This window comes from Athene noctua, chromosome 1, assembly GCF_965140245.1.
Source record: "Athene noctua chromosome 1, bAthNoc1.hap1.1, whole genome shotgun sequence".
Lineage (NCBI taxonomy): Eukaryota > Metazoa > Chordata > Aves > Strigiformes > Strigidae > Athene > Athene noctua.
In genome coordinates, this window is record NC_134037.1 from 188,415,630 (window position 1) to 188,431,712 (window position 16,083).

A 16,083-nucleotide genomic window follows, 5' to 3' on the forward strand; every position below is an offset into this window, starting at 1 on the left:
TATAAACAGTTTGATGCATTTTCAGATTCATTATTCAGTATTTGTAATTATTCACCAAATATCTTCTGATAATTCTTTCTATCTTCTGTAATGTTGTTGAGAGTATTCATTAGTCAAAAGCAAGCTGACTTGTCAGGGTGCAGTTTTGCGAATTATCAGGCCTAGCATAAAGGACACAGCCAGCATAAAGATGAACCAATAATCAAATTGTATTTGATACAAAAGAGTCAGTACATGGGTGAGCACTGGGGGTATAAACAAGTCAGTCATATGATACATAATCGACATCAATCCCACTGACCCCAACAACAACACCACACAACCAACAATGGGTGGAATAAATGGTGAAATGCAGTTTCCCATAGAAGGGACAGAAGACAACCAGGTCAACAAGCCAAACACATAAGACCAAGGAAGCCACATACTGAGTTTCTATGCAGCCCATGTTTACAAAAGCCAGACCTGACTGGAAACCAGTTCCAGGGAGACAGGGGGTCCTTCCCCAACAGGGAACTCCACAAAGTGCATCCACCTCACAGACAGACACTGCCCCTTCCTGCAAGTGGTCCCAGCTTTTAACCCCAAGTGGGACACCTGACCTTTGGTTACTCAATGCAGATACCTGGGGCTCATTTGCCCAATGGCTCTGTCTGCCAGGCCGGCACCACCCTGGAGGGAAGCCTAAAGGCAAACTCACCTCCCCTTTGTGAAGGGCTGTGGGAATCACCCATATGTCAGCCTTAATTTGGGACTTGGGGTTGAAACCCCAGCATTTCAGGTGCATAAGCAGTAATATTTCTTTTCAGTTAGAAAGTATATTTCATGACATTTTACTCTGGATATCTGAAATGTTGCATATTTTTACTTTTTCAAAATGTGCACTACATGAAATATAAAATATGTGTTTAACATTCTGGTTTTTAGTGAATTAATGTGCTTCAGTTGTTTTACCAGTCAGTTGGTTTTCTAGACATAGAATCATAGAATAGTTTGGGTTGGAAGGAACCTTAAAGGTCATCTAGATCAACCCCCATGCCATGAACAGGGATATCCTCCAACTAGATCAGGATGCTCAGAGACCCAGAAAACCTGGCCTTGAACATTTCCAGGGATGGGGCATTTACCACCTCTCTGGCAACCTGTTCCAGTGTTTCACCACCCTCATTGTAAAAAGTTTCTTCCTTATATCTAGTCTAAATTTGCTCTCTTTTAGTTTAAAATGATTACACCTTATCCTATTGCTACAGGCCCTACTAAAACTTTATTCCCATCTTTTTTATAAGCCCCTTTTAGGTACTGAAATGTCTCAATAAGATGGCCTCAGAGCCTTTTCCAGGCTGAACAGCTCCAACTCTCTCAGCCTTTCTTTGTAGGAGAGGTGTTCCATCCCTCTGATCATTTTTGTGTCCCACCTCTGGACCTGCTCCAACAAGGCCATGCCTTTCATGTACTGTGGGCCCCAGAGCTGAACACAGAACTCCAGGAGGGGTCTCACCAGAGCAGATTAAAGGGGAGAATCATGTCCTTCAACCTGCTGGCCACAATTGATGCAGCCCAGGATACAGTTGGTTTTCCGGTCTGCAAGTGCACATTGTCAGCCCATATCCAGCTTTCCATCCACCACTACCCCAAGTCCTTCTCTGCAGGGCTGCTCTCAACCCTTTCATCCCTCTGCCTGTATTGATACCAGGAATTGCTTTGATCCAGGTGCAGGACCTTGCACTTCACCTTGTTGAATGTCATGAGGTTCACATGGGCTCACTTCTTGCACTTGTCCAGGTCCGTCTTCTCGCGTTAGTTTTTTGTTTTGTTTTGTTTTGTTTTTTATATAAGCAAAAGGATTTCTGCAGAAAATGTCAGCTGTTGGGTAGAGCTGATGTGTTTAGTAATTGCACTCTTTACAGCTAGAAAAAGTTCAGTCAGAATAGGCAAGCTAGATCCTTTACATCTCACCAAGGTTCTGACTGTAGTGTCTGAGGATCCCTTTCAGATCCCTACAGAGCCTTAATGTTCTTCTCAGTTTTGTCCTTCTAAATATTCTGGTACAGATTAGTTACTGTTAAAAGGTAACAGAATCCCTCTTCATCCCTTACAAGTTCCTTTCTCTAGCACTTATTAGCTTGTTGTTTTCCTCCTGAAATTTCACTTTCTCTATGAAAAGCCCCTTAGAAGACCTCTCATACAAGATAAGATAAGAACACAACAGGTGGGAATATCTGATTGGAACAAAAATAGAACTGTAACATCCTGGGAGGTTTCTAGTGTGAGCAGAACAAGTCCCAGATGGAGTAAGGACCACTTCAGTAACCTTGTTTATCTTACCATATCCTTTGGTAGGATATCGTCTACATTATTCTAAGTGACTTGACAGATTCTCCAAGACCTGAAGTCACAGTTTGCTGCCTTTCTGGAAGACCAGCTGTAATCAAATACACGTCTCTGTCCTCAAAAGAAGAGAAAGCAGGCAGTTACGTGAAGCCTACAAAGCAGGTCATACCAACCAATTTAATGATCTATTCTGACTATATGTGAATCATAAAAGTGGTCCAAAACTAATAGTGGTCTAATTACATTTTGCTTATAGGTCTGAGCACTCATTAACATCTGAATTGGTATCTTTCAGTTTCTGTGCACTTCTCTGGAGCTGGTTAGCTAAACACTGAAATATGTTGTTCTTTTTTTGTCCAGGCCTACAGATTCTGCATTACTTTGGTCTTTCTGTAATAGAAAATCCTAATGCTACTCTGATTTTTATAACATAAGATTATTGTCATTGTTGTTGTTGTTATTACTATTATTAAATCATTTATTTCTGTGCTCATCTGTAAGTAATTGCATTAATTATAGCTACTGAATTAACAGTGTTTAAAAATGAAAACAGGAAAAAACAACCCTAGTAAAGTGCAGTTTTGGGTCTGTGCCTAGATAGTCACTAATTCTGCCAAGAAAAGATGGAATATTTCGTTTTCAACACAGTAGAGACTAAGCCAACAATTATATAAGGTAACTTCATTTTTCTGGTGAATGCATTTGAAGCAGTGTCTATTGCAAAAGAACAGAGTGAGAGTTTCCTAGACATTTAATAGGAGAATAAAGCAGGAGATTCTAGGCAAAATCTTCTTTTCAGAGCTTCACAATAGATCTCAGCTGCAGATTTCCACTGTGTCTGTATGTATTTCACACTGGAAAATTAGGCCTGAAAGGAGAGCAAACTAATGTAACTGAGATGCAGTTTATGACTGTGAAGGAGAATTTTTGCCCTAAGTTTTAATGAGTTTTTTACATTAACCTTTAAAATGCATAGCATTTTTAGAGTTTCTGAAATGTTCACATTTCTCCCTAAAGCCAAATTTTTGTTAAATATTGCTTGCCCTAAAACATATATAGATGTTCTGCAACGTTTTTTGGAATTTTTTTACTTAAAAAACTTTTCACTTGATAAAGTTATTTCAAGAAAACTAACATTTTTCAACAACAACAACAAAATCATTCTGGTGACACCGTGGTTTAAAGCTCAGTGAAGTAATTTTCAGTTGTTAGTATGTCTCCTTCAGACACTTTCAGAAACATTTTTAATATATTTTTTAAAACTACAGTGTTCAGAACTCTGTTTTGAATGAATACTTGAAAACACCATGTTGAATTTCCAAAATGAAAATGCTTGTCCCGTAAAGTATTCTTCTAAGCGTTTTGTTCAGAATGTGCTTATTTTAAAATTCACTTTTTTTTTTTTTTTTTTCTTTTTTTCACTTCAGCTACAGAATCATAACATTTGGGAAGTTTTAATAGGCAACAAACTAATTTTCTATTAAAGGCTAAATTTTATGTCAGTTAGCAAATTATTTCCTTAAGTAAATCATCATATAAAAGAAGGCTGATTCCTTGAACACATATAAACATGCACTTTTGAAAAAAAGAAAAAAAAACAACCACAAAACATTGAGACATAAAGACATTAATTATTTTCCAAATGTTCACATAGTGCACATCAGATTTAGGGAGACTAAAGTTAGAAAAATTTGGAGCAAACTTCACCCAACTGATTTCGTACACTTGTAGCATTCTTTATATAATTCTTAATATAATTCTTAATGCATAATTCATATCATTCCAAAATATTAGAACTAAATTTCTGCAAATACAGACGTGTTTTCATGATAATAAAATCTGATTTTAAAAGAGAACAAATCTGGGGCAGCACACATATCATAAAACCACAACTGAAACATTGCTCGGATTTCTGCAGTTGTAGACATATCTCTAAGATCAGATTTGTGCTATTTTTCAGACCCATCCGTAAATGCAGTAAGGGCTTGTAAAGGCTGATCACTCTTTTTTGGCCTGGATATCAAGTGAATGTTGGTGTTAAGCAACTTATGCGGAGGTGGGTGGGATGTAAGTTGACCCATATAGTCTGCTAATGCCATACTAAAAACGTCTGATTGCTAATAAAGCCATTGTAAATACATGTTTGTCACAGGTAAGCAGATATAAGCAAAGTCTACCCCCGATAATGTTAGTAAGCGTTGTCTGGCTTTAATTATCAGAGAAGTAAACATCTCATACTGTGTCAGAATAATTTTTTGCAGATTGATTTGGTAAGAAGATCCATTCAATAATTAACAGTAGGTCTGGCTTCTGAGGGTCCCGCTGAAAAATCAGTGTGTGAGGTTGTCAAGCGGGGTTTAAAATAATGAGATAAAATGGTAATTCAGGGGCCCACCGGTGAGCTTGCCTGCTGGTGATCGCTGTGGCAACCTTTTGCAAAGAGTTAACAGCCTCAGAGTCCAGACTGCAGGGAGAGAGTAAGTCAGTATCTCCTTTGAGCAGTTCAAATAAAGGACTTAAGTTTGCATTAGAAATTCCCAACAGCGATTGGACCCAATTAATGGTTCCCAACAGTTTTTGTACATCATGCAGGTTTCTAATGTCTGTCTGTATCGGTTGAGGAATTATAGTTTGAGCCCTGATGCACCAATCTAAGTACTTAAATGGTGGTATTTTTTGAATTTTTTCCGGTGCGATACAGAGGCCTGCTGAATTAACAGCAGTCGTGACAAGGGCTACAGCTTCCTCCATGATCTCGTGATGTTGTGTGGCCACTAAGATGTCATCCATATAATAGTATAACAAGACACTGGGCATTGCAGTCCTAACAGGATTAAGTACCTTAGCTACATACCACTGACAAATTGTAGGACTATTCTTCATTCCTTGTGGCAGCACTGGTATCTTTGCAATGGGGCTTGCATGTTGACGCTTGGAACTGAAAAAGCAAATTTAGGAGCATCATCAGAGTGTAGTGGGATATTAAAAAAAGCAATCTTTAAGATCAATGACAGTCAAATACCAATTCCGAGGAATCATAGTGGGGGCCAAGAGTCCTGGTTGGAGGGCTCCCATGTCTTCCATAGCGTCATTAATTTTTCTGAGGTCGTGGAGCAAGTGCCACCTGCCGGTTTGTTTTTTAATAACAAAAATAGGTGAGTTTGAAGGACTAGTAGAAGGCACAATATGCCCTTTTGTTAACTTCTTCATAACTAATTCTTGGAGGGCGCGAAGCTTTTCCAGTGGTAGGGGTCATTGATCTACCCAAAAAGGAGTATTGGTTTTCCATGTCAATTTAAGGGTGTTGTGCGTTTCAATGACCCCTTCTAAAAATGAGTCCGAATGGACATTCCCCACTGAGTCAGCACATCGCGCCCCCACAGAATAAAAGGAACGGGTAACACGAAAGGTTTAACAGAGGCTATATGCCCCTCTGGACCTTGGATTTGGATTAATTCCACACTTTGGTGGCTGTTACTAGTTCCTCCGATTCCAGCCAATGCATGGGATACATTAGTCAGAAGCCATTGTGGAGGCCACTTAGGCTGAGATATTACCGTGCCATCCACTCCAGTATCAATAATTCCACTTAATACTACTTGCTGCCCCCCGCAGATAAGGGTACATTGACATATGGGTTCTTTCTGAGAAATAGATTGCACCCATAGAATTTGTAGGTTCCCTGTAGATGCAAATCCTCCTTGCCTTTTAGGAGATTGATCAGGAATGAGGGAGTCCATCCCCGCCGGAATCAATATTAATTGCGCTATATGACTACCTTTAGGTACTGTGCAGGGGGAAAATAGAGTCCATGCCATAATTTTAATTTCATTCATACTATCAGAGTCAACGACACCTGGTAATACAAAAAGCCCGATAATGTGGTAGATGACCTTCCTAACAACAGCGCTTGTGTTTTGGGGGGTAAGGGTCCTGAAATATTTGTCGACAGCAAGTGAACTGAGCAATCAAGTAATGTTACTGTGTGGGTGGTTGCCAGGTCCAATCCGGCACTCCCGGGTGTTGCTGGACGAAGACTTGACACGCTGCTGCTTCCCTCCGGGGGGGTCGGAATGTCGGCTGTGGTACTTGTGTCTGCATGCATTGCTGCCCCACGCTCCGCGACCAGTTTCCCTGTATCAGTTGGCCCTGAAAATCATACCTAGACCGACATTGATTAGCATAATGACGCCCTTTTCGGCATCTAGGGCAAATTCCAGGGGTTTGACGCTTAGCCCCCGCATTCATAGCCAGGCAGTTCTTTTTTAAATACCTCGGTTTGCCGCAGCTGTAGCAATTCCCCACACCTGACGGACCACGCATGGCTGTAAAGGCAGCAGCCATGGCCTCAAATTTATGATCCACAGTACCAATTTTATTACAAGCTTCCACCATTTCAACCAATGTAGGATTCTGATTAGGGAGGGATTTCAAGAGCTTCTTACAATCCACATAAGCATTTTCTACAGCCAGTTTCAACAACAAAATTTCCTGTGCTTCCACTTTGTCTATCTGACGCTCCAGAACCTGTTTTAATCTATCAATAAATTGCATATAAGGCTTGAGTAATAGTTGTAAAATCTTTCTGTGGCTTTTGTGTGTCAGGGACATTGAAAAAAGCCTTTATCGCTTCCACCCGGACTGCTTCAAGAACCTCATGAGGGATATCCTGTGCCTGAGCTACCGGATCAGTGTGTGGACCCGTGCCCGTAAGATGCTCTATAGTTAAAGAAGCCACAGCCTGATTATCATGACCCGCAAACGTGAGAAGAAGTGCTTGGAGCCCTCTTCTCCAATGCAACTCCCACAGTGAAAACTGAGTCGGAGTTAACAGTAATTGTGCTAGAGATTTTAAATCATGAGGAGTCATAACATAAGTGTCAAAACCAGAAGATAACAGGCTCATGAAATAAGGAGAGGAAAGCCCGTGCTCAGTGACGGTACAGCGCAGCTCCTTAATTACAGGAAAAGATAAAGCCTCCCATTGTACCCCTCGGCCCTGATATATTACAGGAGCAGCTATCATTTTAGCAATCTCGAGATCCCCTTCCTTTAAAGCCTGGTGTCTTATATTAGCCCACACATCGCGTGAGTCAAGGGGATATAGGTCTGGCTCCTTCTTGAGATTTACTAGCCCCAGATCAAAGGGGTCATCCTCCGGAGGACATCTTACGGTGCCGACCTCTGGAGGTCCTCGGCAGCTTTCCAAAGGCAGAGAAGGGACTGTGGGGGAATTCCCTTTCACTTTTACATCGCTATCATTACTCTTTTCTTGAACTTTTAGGATTTCAAAAATGACCCTCCACCACAGAAGCATATGCTGTGCTTCTACATTCCCCGATGAGGCAGAGTCCCACAACTTCACCCCCACATCGTCCCAAAGTTCCCGCATAAAGATACTAGAAGCGGTTACATTGGGCATCTTCATTTGTACCCATTTAAGCATGGCTTTAAGGTCATGCCCAGAGATAACTTTCCCGTGCTTTTTAAGAAGAGCTTTCATAAGCTCATATACGTCTCTTTCCAGGGAAGACGCTTGATTCCCCATGTTTCGTTTCCCACAGCTCACCTCTCTACTCTGGAGGGATTTATTGCCGGCCGGCTCCTGCTTCCTTTCAGCAGCTCATTCAACGTTCTGTGGGACTCGCAGCAAGCCGCGCAGGCGGGCGGTTTCTCGGTCCAGTGATCACGTCGGTCAGTCAGGTCGCGTTGGTCAGATCACGTCGGTCAGATCACGCCGGTCGGATCACATCGGGGTCACCAATTTGTCACGATTGAGAGACGGGACACAGCTTGATGCAAGAGTCAGAGACAGTTCATTGCAGAAAACACTCATTTATATAGAAAATCAGAAGAAATCAGAAGACACGTGTTTTACATTGATTGGTTGCTATGCTGCAACATTCTTTATCAGCGCTCGTTGACTGGTAGCTAATTAAACTCTAACAACTGGACTGTTTACGACTAAGTTGTTTTGCAGAGACTAAGTTGTTTTCTTTCCCTCCTGCACCATATGACTCACAGGGGCAGTAACTCTCCCCCTCATCAGCACTTTTCTATTCCCCTTATCAGGATTCCCAAGGTTTATGGCCTACAAATTCCAGTACGTCCCCTTCTAACAACAACAGTGAAGCAGTGCGTGCCGTCCTGTCTGATTCTTTCAAGTCCAGTCCCACACAGCTTTATTATGCTTATAAATATTCTTATGAGCACACAAAGGTTGGCCGTCACTGATGTGTTGCATGCTTGTATTTTTCTGAAGACTTTTAAAGGTTACTAGCAGAATTTTATGATTAATGATTATTGTGCTGGGCATTAGCCAGGCCTAAGAGAAACCAAGATAAGCTAATAGAGCTTTTTGCCTGTGGGTCAAATTAAATCATTTAAATATGCAGAGAGGAGGGTTTTTTGTTGTTATTTTCTGAAAGTTGCAAAACTAAGCTATAAGTAGTTCCCAAAATTATAAAATAGTTAAAGCTCCAAAAAGGATAGATTCTACAGGTGTAGGGTGCCATTACATTTATTAGAGATGCAGTCGCTATCACCCTGGAGCCTAGAGAGAAACTAACCTTGTCCTGTCATTCTAGGCACAAACTTAATCCAACACCTGCTATAGATATCTAATGCTGGGTGAGATGAATTCCACCCTAGATGTTACTTCGGCTACACTCATTCTGCTTGACTCCAAACTGGCATTTGAATCCACTTTTCCTTGTGTGAATTCAAGGCTTTGTTCATGGGTCCTACAAGAAGTAACTGAGGTTCATGCTGTCCCCAAGCATGAACTCAGTGTATTTAATTGCATTGAGGCCATCTCTACATGTTCCATCGGCTCCTTGCAAAGATACGTCTTCCTAGACTGTTACTGTCAGACCATCATCTCAGGCAGCCTGATCTTGATTTCCTGTAAACTCGTGTAGCTCCTGTGACTAAGCTGAGGGATATTCCCTATGGTAACACAAATGGGAAGAGTTGATGGACTTCCTAGGGCTTGAGCGCACTCTTTGATATAGTCTCACTTTGCTTCATGAGTGAATTCTATAGTGAGTAGTGAGATTCATTGACATTGTAACTCATCCTAGTTATTTTAGGATACAGAAATTGCTTTCTTGAGTTATCAGCCTTTCTCTATTGAGGCATGTCTGACATGAGCTTAGATTAGCTGTCTAATTTTTAGGCAATGTGCAATGAATACTAGAGAACATATATATGAGAAACAGGAAGCATGGCAACACGGTTAAACTCTGCGGCTTATCTTCAAATCCATACTCTACAGAAATGGTCTATCTTATAGTTTCTAAGGCATGCAGGCTAGACGCATAAAATGTGTTTCAGCCAGATGGTGTGAGCACTGTCGGCACTCCAGGAGACTCCATGAGCTTCTATTCCAGGAGTCACCTTGTGGTTTTGGTGAGATTATCACTAAATTATGCTCCAGTGTAGCTACAGTACTACAAGCATCACGAGCTGACTTCATTTTGTTGGTGCCAGTTGCAACTGACCTTTGGGGAAGTCATCTGGAAGTTAGGTTATGTTCACTGCTGCGGTGTCAGTGGACAGAACAACTTCAGTAGAAACACACTTTTTACTACTTCTGTATTATTTAACATAATTTTCCAAAACAGTAATGATGAAGTCTAATAAGAACAGTTTTATAACAGAAGGTTTTTTTTGTTTTTGTTGAAATTCCAGAACAAATAAATCAACTTCAACTTCTTTGAAGTTTTTTATGGCATTCCAGAATGGGATTACACCAAGTTGCCACTTCCTTATTAAACTGGTGCATGTACTTTGGCCAGCACAGACATCATAAATTGTGCTTATTATCTATTTGTCAAAAAGTATGAGACTTTGTTAATATGTCTTTTTTTTTTTTTTTTTTTGGTGACAAATTGCCTCCAACCACAGCTCTCACATTCACAGTTAGATTTCTCAAAAATATTATTTTATCCCTCTACCTGACTACTTGTATTAAACAGTATGCATTTTCTCCATTTTCACTTTTAGTTTTTGGCTCTTAGCTATACTTCCAAGAATGCTTTTTCTTTTTCCTTTTATTTGGTGGTGATTTACTCATACATGTGAAAACCATTCTTGAAGTTCTGACTCATGCCCAAAGGCTGCAGCTTCAGTGAATAACAGACACATATATAAATAAGGGGGAAAAGAAGCTTATTCCTTGAAGTAACATATGACTGGTCAACAACTCCTAATTCCCTATCACCATTTATTGACGCCATTTCTGGGAAAGGTTCCATCAAGCTACCCTGACATTTGGCTCGAGCCATTAGTTAAATCTTCAGCAGTGTTGATGATCTTTGGACACATTGAAGTCAAAGCCCCGACAGATCAGTTCCAAAGTTCACTACTGCTCCTAACCTCTGGTTAACAATGTATAAAACATTCAGCATCATTAGAAAGCTATAGCTGCTCATATTACTATGGTCTGCTTAGATAACACAACAATAAAAAGCTGCATGGAGTTGCTATTTCCAGCACAACAGCAAGATCGTCACAAGTTTGCTACCAAAGCAAAAAGAAAGCTAGCAATAACACAGATGTTCCATAAGGTTTTTCCCATATGCAGAATAATACTTATCTTTTTTTTTTTTTTTTTTTTTTTTTCCTGTTTCCTTTAGAAGTCTTCGTTTTCTTTGTAAGTTATATCAGACCCAAGTGATCGGGAGTCTGTCTCAGCAACTAGAAAGCATATAAAGACCTTTCTCTTTGCCTTCCATAGACATCTTGAACTTTTCATTCATAGCTCAATATAATGGGAGGAGTGGGGACAGTCAGAAATTGATGCATGCATGCCTACATGCACAAGGGGATGTAATCTACGTATTACGTACATGTGTATTCTACATATGTCATTTTTTCTGTTGCCATGCCTTCACAAACTGGTACCTATCATGTCTGCAGAGACAGAAATTAAAAATGCTTCCACCCAGCATGTCTCTCAATAAACTCTAGATGCATATTTTAAACCATCCACACTTTTTCTATTAAAATCTCTATTGTACTAAGTTATGGATACATTTTGTAAGCAAATCTGTTACTGTGAGACTGCATACACAGAAGAATGAAGTCTTTTGTGTCTAAGATGACACTTCATGGCCAGTTTGTATGAATTTAAATTATTTAAAGTGTGGTAAACATTTTTCTTTATGCCTGAATTCTCAATGACAAAATTAAACGATTTTTCCTTTTCTTGACTAAAGTTCATTTAGTTTCAGAAAGTATTTAGAGGGATCTTTATTCGAATAGTGAAAGTAATTCCATTTAGATAACTTGCAATCCACACAGATTTAGCGAGACTTTGTTTCCCTTTCAGAATCTTGATTTTTCATGCTAGCCGTGATACTTACAATGTCCTGTCTCATTTCTGTAAAAAGAGGGGATTTCCATCGACTCTGAGTTTGTTTAGAGTGTGGCTGATAAAAAGCCTTCAATGCACGCAAGCTTCAAAGACTATAAAACCTATCACATCACCAAAATGCAATAGAATATCAAGAACTGAATAATCTGTCAGCAGTCACTGAACACATACAACATGAATGAAAACCATTTGTTCTGCAACTGCAAAATGAAATGCTGTTAGTAGCTTCAAAGCATCATTTAATTTCTTGTGTTTATTTTCCATAGTGAAAGCCAGCAGAAAATATCCAAAGCGTAGTGTCATTCTGGAGAGCTGATTATGATACAACTCAGCTTCATAAGACAACAACAGAAAAATAAATAATTTTAAATACAAGGAATTATTTGATTATTTATTTTTAAAGTTAACACAGACAGGATACTTCAGTGTTTCACACACTGTGAAACAGTTCCATTTGTTGTGTTCATCCCATAGCGAATGGTCAGGCTTCTCCTTGCTAGTTCTCTGTGAAGCAATGATTGTTTCTGTAAATGTGGTCCAGTTTCAGCTGGATAAATCTTTTAGGATACCGTTATATTAGTAAGACTTGACTTTTACTTGAGATGCTTTTCAATGGTTAAACACAAATAATTTAACAAATTCTTTTCAAACATAAAATATAAATATTCTTTTCTTATAATTACTCATTCATATTATTCACAAGGTGGTTTTTATTTTCATTATTCAGAAGAATATTCAAAAATTCTGCATTAAATACTGTAACAAAGACATGTTAAGACATTTAGTAACTGTAGGACTTGGTGTGTACGAGTGCTATGTGTATACAGGCAGGAGGGTGTTTACAGCTATCTATGTGATTAGTCAGGTAATAGTTTTGTTTTCTGTTTGGAACAAGTATATTTCATATAGAATATTATGCCACAACAGAATACTAAACCTCCCAGAATTACTGTGGGAAACTGTAGGAAAGCTGGAAATCAAACAGAACTAGACTATTTTATAGTATTCACTTTGTTCCATCTTCTTTTGCATAAGAGAGCATATTATTTGGCAAGGCAGTTTGGAAATAAAATTTAAAAATAGCTAGATTTTCTTCCTCAGAGAAGACAGTAAAAAATAGGCAGAGTTGACTGTCTGAACTAACTATCAAAGTCTGAATTTAAATTTTTTTTATTAACATTTTTTCAATATGGAAGTAATGCTTGTGTGATCAGCATATGGATGTATCTGTGCATAGTTTCTTTTTCCTTAGTGTTGTTTATTTTTTGCATTTATCAGTCCATTTTAGTCATATTAAATCAACTCTATAGGCACTAAGAAAATTCCTGGATTAAATTTCTGTCTGCACAGAAAGAACAGGCTGTATCTGAACCACACTACTGGCACTTAAAACCAGGAGGGTCATCAGTATGCTTTAAAGTGAGAAGAAGAAGAAAAATAGCAGATGCAGAAAAACACATGGTTTGGAAATGCCATGATTGGTAGACAGTGTTGCACCAGGATAAAATAAAATGAAAAAAAAAAGAGCTACCATGCTGATGTTAGATTAGCTATCTATTAGAGAGGACCTAGAATCAAACCAAATGAAAAAAATAACACCTCAGTAATTAACATGAATCTATACTGATTGAAATTTTAGGACTAACTAGGAAAACTACAGTTTTAAATTTATATTTATCAGCTACACATACACAATCACAACAGTGGCTGCAGTACAGAGAGATTAAAAGTACTGAAATCAGAAAACACTACAGAAAGCCACGTGGGCTGGGAAAATACCACATGTGGCTGCAATATACAAAACAAACTCCTAGACACTATCAATGACTGTTTCATACTCTAACTGGCCTGCACCCCTTTTCAGAAGATGCAAATATTTGACTACTTTTCAGTAGCACCCAGGATCTTGTCCAAAATCTTACAGCTGAAGAAGTTGCCATTACATTGATCCGACAGCAACCATTACATTGATTCCACAATCTCACAGGCTCCAAAAGACTAAAAAAAAAATGACCTTGTGCCTAGCAGTAAGGTGATTGACATAAAAATAGGAACACTTTTTAAAAAGAGGCTAAAAAAAGCAGCTGAGAGAATTAAATCTTTGCAAGTTATACTGCCACAATTAAGAATATTATGCTAGGAGATCAAAATATACCAACTGATACAGTCCTGAGAAAGAACAAAAGAAGCTGGCAGGACTAAACAGTAGAGTAATAGAAGAAGGTTCTTAGGAGCTAAGTCCTGTCAAACTGTAGAAAAGAGAAAGACTCATAAACTTGGGTAGGTGAAAATACAAGAGCATGCTAAAAAAAGGTTGTAAGGATCAGCTAGTAAAAGGAAAAAAAATTGTAATGAATCTTCAAACACTGCAGGAGCCAGAGGTCTGTCAGAGAACTGTTGATGACTGGGAGACAAATTCACACACAAACCTTCATTCTCCTACATTATTTTTTGCTATCATTTCTAGTCTCTGTATAATGTACAACTGGCATTTTAGCCAAAGTTGTCATCTGCATGAGAAAGACGATTCTGCTTTTATAATACAAGTGGCAGAGATCTGATTGCAGCAAGGCACAAATGGGCTACCATTTATTGACATAAAATGCAGTTATTGTTAACAAGCTGAGACTGAATTACTGATTAGTTTTTGCTGAATCACAGAAGTATTTTTTTAAAAAAAATTATTTATTGAAGCATCATTCTAGGTTTTTCAGAACTGACATTTCCTCTGAGAAGAGGTATTGAATATTAGGCCTGAATTCACAATGCTTTTTCTGTACTTCTTGAACATTGGGAACTAGTATAAACTGGTGGAGATAAAGAATATTTGCTCACTCATTATTAACTCTACTCAGGGACATCTTTCTTCTTCCAGTTTCTTGCCTCCCTTGCTCCCTTCCTACAGAAAAGCAATATAAATTAAAATAGTATGAATTTATCACTGCTGCATTCCTACAAACGGTTTAACTGTTCAACTGATGTTGATTAATACAGAGTTTGAGGTAAATAATGTTTGAAAAATGTGAAACGGAATACCCTAGGGAAACAAGCATGCCTATGTTTCTGACATAACTACAAAATAAAGTACTTATGTCTAGCTTAATTTGTTTAAGAAATCTTTGTGGTCATAAATAAATTAAACCAATAGATGTTCTCCTCCCCTTTGTGATGTGCTCTAGTAAATGTGAGGGTCAGTGATTTGGGGGAAACGCCTGATGCATCCTTGAGTTACTATGCTGAGGGCAGATTTGACAAAAACTTGCAAGAACCAGCATCTGATATCACATTAATGTCTCTAGGGCAGATTGCATATTGGATATCAGCCCTGGTGAGGGAAGATTTATTCCTTTGCTTTCTTCTAAAAGCTGATGTTCCTTTTCCTGAACTAAAAGCCCATAAATAGGTGTCTGACTTGCCTCAGCTTTTTATAACATTGATGGGAAAGCTGCACAGGCAGCTGAGATCTATCATCCTGCTGTTTTACGTTTTACTGGTGTTCGACATTCTTCTGTGACCATGGGCTAACTTTTGTTTACATTTCTTAGAGATTTGACATTATACCAACATACTTCACTCATTTGTCATATCAATATTCCTTTTCCATTTGCTTTGATTATAAAGCTGAAAATAAATCAGTACGAACCTCCAATATATTTTTTGACATAACTGCCACATTCTTGTTTTATTCTCATAATGGTTCTCTATATTTCTTATAATGCTCAATCTTCCTCCTCTTAGGATACTATTCTGTCCTCAACAGCAAGGTGAGAAGGTAACTATCCCAAATAACTAAAATTTCATGATCAAGATACCCTGTGGCATACATAAAACTGATGGTTCTCTCTCTGATTTTAATTCAAAGATACCAGAAAAGGACCTTCTGCATCTCAGATGTTTGTCTCTATCACTGAGCTATTTGCTGTTCTAAGAAGAACTTCAGAAGGTTTTCAAGACAAAAACCTCAGAGATCCTTGGACTCATTGAAATGTAGACTATGAAGATATTTTCAGCTCCTCAAAGCTTTCACTACAAAAGAAAATGGTTTACCATCTAGTTCAAATTAATAACTTCTGCTTGCAGATTATTGTTACAATAATAATCTTGCTTTTGTCCCTTTTTGTTTCCACCGGTAAGTATGAGTCTTCGGGTCTAGATGCAAGAGGAAAAAAATTCAGGAGCAGCTGTATGGATTCCATTCCAGGAACAGCTCACTTATGGAAGGAATAGAGGCCTAAAAATGGCTACCTCACTCACTTGAGTCCAAGTATACTCCCTTGGTATGTTTAATGTTAAAGTTTCATTTAACAAAGTCAAATAAGATGCTGAGTCCAACTGTAACAGAAATTATTGAATTTAAAACAGTCACTAGTGAAGCA

General features: G+C 38.7%; 1 long non-coding RNA gene across 1 annotated transcript; it reads right to left on the minus strand.

The window, feature by feature from the left end:
* Nucleotides 1-5,257: 5,257 nt before the first annotated feature.
* On the minus strand, nucleotides 5,258-8,125 carry LOC141972192 (uncharacterized). The gene is made up of 3 exons (XR_012635351.1): nucleotides 7,898-8,125; nucleotides 6,311-6,490; nucleotides 5,258-5,452 (listed from the first exon to the last, which is right to left on the minus strand). It is a non-coding gene; the product is annotated as an uncharacterized LOC141972192 (long non-coding RNA).
* Between the last annotated feature and the right edge of the window lie 7,958 nt (nucleotides 8,126-16,083).